The 6,918-nt window shown below is 29.4% G+C and overlaps 1 long non-coding RNA gene across 1 annotated transcript; it reads left to right on the top strand.

The window, feature by feature from the left end:
- Positions 1-4,372: 4,372 nt before the first annotated feature.
- On the top strand, positions 4,373-5,257 carry LOC129940943 (uncharacterized). Its single transcript, XR_008780792.1, has 3 exons — positions 4,373-4,509; positions 4,583-4,810; positions 4,890-5,257. It is a non-coding gene; the product is annotated as an uncharacterized LOC129940943 (long non-coding RNA).
- The last annotated feature ends 1,661 nt before the right edge of the window (positions 5,258-6,918 follow it).

Here is a 6,918-nt window from a genome sequence, read left to right as displayed (position 1 = left end):
TGTAAGAACCTTGTCAATTTAATTTTTCTTAAAAAGATACTAAAAAATACCAACTATATTTTGATGAAATAATTTGACTTCAAAATCTGTTTTTGTTAACGAGATTTTTAGTAGGAAACCAATTTTAGTAACATTTTTTTAAACTTTTCATCTCTTGTAAAGGGTAATTTCTTAGCTATTACCTTTTTAACAACACTGGTCTTTACAGCTGACACACGTTTCGTGTTTTGTTTCATTGTCAAACATATTTAGTTTGTTTTATAATTTAACCATGAATCTCCTTACAAACAAACAACGCTTGCAAATTATCGAATTTCATTATCAAATTGCATGCTTTGTTAAGATAGTTCATTGCACGCTTCTTCCATTTTATGGTCAGTTTCATCGACCCACTGAATGGGCTATTGTGACTAAATTTCGCACCAAAATTACATTGTTGGACATTAAACCACCAACACGCTTACGTTCAGGGTGAACTGAAGAAAATATTCCAGCTTTTTGGGCCTCTGTTACTCAACAACGTGGAAAATTTTGCTGAAGCTTTTGAAATACAGCTGCTGCAAGAATTAAACACGAACAACCTACTGCAACGTACAATTTTTGATGAATGGGCTTTTGCAAAGTTGGCCGAAGATCCACTTTTTTACCGAAAAATTGTGTTCAGCGATGAAGCTCATTTTTGTCTCAATGGGTAGGTAAATAAGCATAATTGTCGATCTTGGAGTGAATATTAGCTAGAGACATTGCAAGTGCTACCAATACATCACAGTTTGGTGCGGTTTATGGGCTGGTGGCATCATTGGATCGTACTTCTTCAAAAATGCTGCGAATCGTGACGTAATTGTGAATGGTGAGCGCTACCGTGAGATGATATGTTACTTTTTTTGCCCAAAATGCAAGACCTTGAATTGCATGACATGTGGTTTCAACAAGTCGGTTCCACATGCCACACAGCACTTATTAAGAGGACTTATGTATGGACTTATTGAGAGGCAAATTCGGTGAACATTTTATTTCACGTTCGGGACCGGTCAATTGGCCGCCTAGATGTTGCGATTTAAGGTTATTTTTGTGGGGCTATGTAAAAGCTATATATACAGACAAGCTCGTTTCAATTGAAGCTTTGGAAGAAATAATTTTGAAGCACGCAATGAAATAATTTTGAAGTCAATAGCTTCATTTAGTAAAGAGACAAATAGAATATTAATTGTTTACCAGTTTTGAGTACTATTTTTTGTAGATTATATTTTTTTTGAAAAACTGATTGTTGTATTTTTATAAGAATTCTACTGAATATTGAAAACAATATTTTCTACAAGATGAAATTAGTTTGAGTTTGCATTTTTTAAGAAGATATTGAACACTTTTAGAATTTTTTTTTGTAAAAAAACTGTCAATTCGATTTTTATTAAAATTTTATTAGGTATTGAAAATATCATTCTTTAAAATGATTTTTTAAATAATCGAGGTCGTAATAATTATATTGAACATTCCTTTTGATTTGTAAATAAAACCGTTATTTTATTTATTAACTTCCGATAGGAAGTTATTGTGATGGGCCCGATTTGTCAAATTGACATTTGTCGACGTTTTAAGGTCCCTAGAGTCGAAATAAAAGATTTTTAGACAGATGTCTGAGAGTGCGTGTGTTCGTACGTTCGCGGTGTTTTTTTCGTCGTCCAATACTCAAGAACCAGAAGAGATATCGATTTCAAATAAATTTTGTTATACAGATAACAAGGAAGAAAGAGCAGAAAGGGCGTGGGTGTTTTTTTTTACCATAGCAGTTTGAAAAAAAGGTGAAAATTTTGGTCAACCCTAAATATCTTACGAACCAAAAACGCTAGAGACTTGAATTAAATTGTGTATAATTAATTGTAGCGTAAAATCAAAGAAGTATATTTTTTTGAAAAAAAATCCATTTAACGGTTTTTTTATAAATCAAGAAAACTGAAAAAAAAATAAGTCACCTCCAAAATTTTAAGACTAAAATATGATTTCATCTCCAAAACAATTTTGTACAACGAAAAATAATGTTTTTGACATCTGATAAAATTTTGAGAAAAGTCGACAATTTTTTTTAATAAAAAATAAAAATCCAAAAAAAAACATTACTCAAAATTGGTAAAAATTGAATATCGATTCAAATATCTTTTCAAAAACTTGAAATTTGGGCTTCAATCTTATTTGATCTTATAAAAAATATTATTATTAACATTTTAAAAAATGTTGAGAAAAAATGAATCGAAAATTTTTCTACAAAAAATAAAAACCTAAAAACAATTAATAAAAGTTGGTAAAAATTGATTTTGACGCAAATATCTTTTCAAAACTTTGAGAAATTGGCTTTAATTTACTTTTTTATTTAAAAAAAATATAGTTTTCAACATTCAGTAACATATTGAAAAAAAATCGAATTGACAGTTTTTTTACAAAAAATTAAAAACCCGAAAAAAATTAACAAAAGTTGGTAGAAAATGGTGTTCGACTCAAATATCTTTTCAAAAATTTGAGATAATAGCTTCTTATTAACTTTTACCCATAAGTAATATTGTTTTCAATATTAGGACAAAGTTTGAAAAAAAAAAATCGAATTGAAAGTTTTTTTTACAAAAAATAAAAGTCTAAAAAAAAAAACAATTCTAAAACTTGATAAAAAGTTGCTTTCGACTCAAATAGCTTTTTAAAAATTAAAAATTTTGGCTTGAAACTTATTTTATTTCACAGAAAATGTTGTTTTCGATATTCAGTAATTTGTATATTATTTTACATAAATTTTTTATATAAATACAAAAAAACCCGTAAATTTATTTTTTCAAAAAATATCGTGTTTGATTAGGCACTATTGATACTTTTTTTGAAAATACTGTAGGTTTACGAGAAGAACACGAAGCATTCGTCAATGGTTCTTTAGTATTGCCAGTAAATATTATTTACCTTAAAAATCCATGTACCTACTTGAAATTATGATTAATTTTGTTTAAAGTATGCCATTTGTTTATCGATGGAACGCTAATTAAAATTGATTTTCCGAGACAGTTTGAATCAGCGTATTTCGATAGACAAGACGACGACAATCAATCAATTAATTGTATGTTGGTTTGCGGTCCCGACTATACATTTTATAATGCTTACGTTAATTAGCCCGGTAGTGTTCACGATGTGCGAGTACACCAAAGAAGACCGTTATTTTCAACACTTGAAAACATTTGATAAGGGATATCCGCTAAAAGATTGGCTGATGAACGAGAATGTCATCTCCAGCAATCAATATAATAGAATGTACAAATCAATTTAAAGACAATGCGATTGGTGTTCAAAAAATGAAACATCCTTGCCTCAAAGATTTGAGATTGCAGCCAAGAAGGTTGATTCAAATTATAAAATGATGCATAATTTCGACTTACGAGATGAAACCAATGGCAGCTTTGAAATTCGAACAATTGATTTATTCAAAATTTTTTGCCACTCGCTAACCGTTTAAAATTTTTTATATTACGATTTGAACCGGTCGACGATTTTGTTCTTACAACTTTGCAAAATAAATGATGAAACAGATTTGATTTTCATTCGTAAGTAACAAATCTATTTCCCTTTTTATTTTTTCTCTTTTTTTTACAAATCTGTTGGAATTAAGTTTGTATTTTATAAAACAGAAAAACAATTTGTAAATGGAATCAACAAGTACAAATCTGTAATTGTAATTATAATTTGATGAAATAGGCCACTGTTCCTACAATTGGAGCTGAATGTCTTCCATAACATCACAACTTGAAATGATTGTGAAGCTTTGCGGAAGAAAAACTTGACAAAATCAAAATATTTTATTATAAGGTTTTGAAATAAAAAAAAAAACAATTACTTTCAAGGAAAATTTGAAAAGTTAATAGTCTGTTTTAAACCAATACTAAAAGTTTCAGATATCTAAAGGCGACTTGTTAGAAAAAAATATGTTGTTACTTTTAATATGGGAGATGGGATCAAGTCGTGCATTTTCATTGAAGTCCTTACAACGGCGCGGCGCTGACGACACGACCGACGAACGTACGTATGTTCTTCCCGTATATTAATATATTCAAACCTCATTCAAATAGATTACCGAATTAAGCCGTATGTTGTGTTAAAATAATTAAAAATTAATTAACCCGTTGTTCGTCTTTGCACTTAAGATTTTTTTTTCTGTCTGTACAAACCAGAAGCAGAAGATACACATTCACACACACAAATTTCCATTAATGTATTTTATATTTTTTTTTCTTGTATGTTGTTGCCTCGGAAAACATGAACTTTACGTGAAATTAAACTCCAATTTAAATCCCTGTTGCATGTTCGTTATAAAAGTACCCGTGCGAGCGAGAATAAGTTAGTATACCTAAGTATATACAAAAACCCCGTTTCCAGTCGTATAAGATTATAACAAGGATACGACATTGCTATGCTATGCATTCTGTTATCGTGTCGCTTCGGGTATTCAAACAAAGTTTCTTGGTTAATATCCTGTGCAAAAATGTACATACATTCATACGAATACCTACATTATATTTATTTATTTTCTGTTTTTTCTTTTTTTTTTTAAATAAAGTTTTCCCTCGTCTTTTCCAACAATCTCAAGGATACAGCGGATATAAAACGCGGTAGCATAACACAGAGCGCAGTAGTTGCATTAATGTTGCAATAGAAGTATGAACGACGACGACGGAAAAAAAAAGCAGAGGCAGTATTATAGTGAAGGCACAACTTAAGCCAAGAAAACGGAATATGTATATAATTCCGGTGACATTATGAAATTTTGTTTAAATAGCTGAAAAAGGTAAATATATATTATATATTTAAAATGAAACAAATTTAAATATAAGATGTTTTTTTTTTTGTGTTTTATTTTGTTGCAGTTAACCTGAATTCGGAGATTTGTCATGGGATTTTGCTTTTTCTAGCTTACGAATGTGCACACAGGTTCAAGGTTGAAGACTTGGTTGGAATGATGGCCTTGCTTGACTGAGTGATTCCGTATTACAAAATTAACATGTTTCTTAGGGAAAGTTCTATGTAAAAAAATAATAAAGGACTAAGTTGACGAATAACAAGTTTTTAAGTTTCGCATCAATGTCGAATGAAATGCTTTGTGTTTTTCAACTTTTTCATTTGAAGTTATTGTAAACTGTCGGATTATTCAAATTGGTTTAGACATAATAGAATCAAGTTCCTGATTTTTTATGAATCAAAATGGTGCAGTAAAATAAAACCCAATGAAAAAAGGCCAGTTTTCAAGAATTGAACTTATTTCACAACTTATTATACTTAAATAAGGTAAAATAAAAAGAAATTGATTCAATTTTAATTTAAACCGTATGGCTTGAGATAAATGCAAAAGGAACATTGCATACATTCAATCTCGCACCTACATACCTTGCATTCCTCATTGTTTATACTCACCATAAAAATAAGTTGGTATTTTTTACTTTAAATAGGAAGTTATTGTAATCGTTTTGATTTGTCAATTTAAAAAGAGGCTGGGATGTGACCCTCCCGTCGCGTCGGTCGATTTGTCTTGCTTAAAAGTTTGTCTATATGTACTCGTATTAATTTTTATCAAATTTGGGTACTATTTTTTGTAGATGTTATTTGTTATGGAAAAACGGACTGTTGGATTTTTATATACAAATTAATGAATATTGAAAACAATATTTTCTGTTAAACAAAATAAGTATGAAGCCAATATTTTTAATTTTTGAAAAGCTATTTGAATCGAAAGTAAATTTTTACCAAGTTTAAGTATTGTTTTTTTTTAGAGTTTTATTTTTTGTAAAAAAAACTATCAATTCGATTTTTTTCAAAATTTTATCGAATGTTGAAAACAATATTTCTTATAAGATAAAATTAGTTTGAAGCCAATATTTTAATTTTTTGAAAAGATATTTGAGTCGAAAATCAATATTTATCAACTTTTGTTAATTTTTTTTACAAAAACTGTCAATTCGATTTTTTCAAAATTTAACTGAATGTTGAAAACAATATTTCTTTTAAGATAAATAAGATTGAAGCCCAAATTTCAAGTTTCTGAAAAGATATTTGAATCGATATTCAATTTTTACCAATTTTGAGTAATGTTTTTTTTTTGGAATTTTATTTTTTATAAAAAAAACTGTCAATTCGATTTTTTTCAAAATTTTATCAGATGTCAAAATATTATTTTTCGTTGCACAAAATAGTATTTTTTAAGCTTAAAATTTTGGAGGTGACAATTTTTTTTTTCCTGTTTTTTTGATTTATAAAAAAACCTTTAAATAGATTTTTTCAAAAAATATACTTCATTGATATCATGTTACAATAAATTATATAAAATTTAATTCAAGACTCTACCGTTTTTGGTTTTTAAGATATTTAGGATTAACCAAAATGTTCACCTTTTTTTCAAACTGCTATGGTAAAAAAAACCACCCACGCAATGGTCTTGAGAGAACTTTCTGCATCTTTCTGCCTTATTATCTGTATACCAAAATTTATTTGAAATCGATATCTCTTCTGGTTTTTTTTTTTTTTTTTATAATAAGCGCACACTCAAGGGGATATTACCCTTATTATGTAGACACAGTGTGAGCACTAGGAAAGGGAGAGAGGGGTTGAAAGGACATGTCGGTGCACATTGGTTTGAATTCCTGAATATTGCAATAGCTGGGAAAGACAGAGTGTGGCAAGGCATTCCACATTCGCATAGTACGGCTAAAGAACGAATCTCTGTACTTGACAGTACGACCGAAGATGGGCTCGAGGGTATATTGATGAGCATTCCTAGAAGCGCGAGTATTACGGTTGAACTGTTTAAGGGGAGGAATGCAACTGGCTATTTCTCTAGAGCATAAACCATTAAAATAACGGTAAAACAGGGTGAGACAAGAAACATTTCGATGATGTTCAAGT

This window comes from Eupeodes corollae, chromosome 1 (assembly GCF_945859685.1).
Source record: "Eupeodes corollae chromosome 1, idEupCoro1.1, whole genome shotgun sequence".
NCBI classification, from domain to species: Eukaryota; Metazoa; Arthropoda; class Insecta; order Diptera; family Syrphidae; genus Eupeodes; species Eupeodes corollae.
Note: the sequence above shows the minus strand (reverse complement) of the source record. Positions and strands in the feature narration are given on the sequence as shown.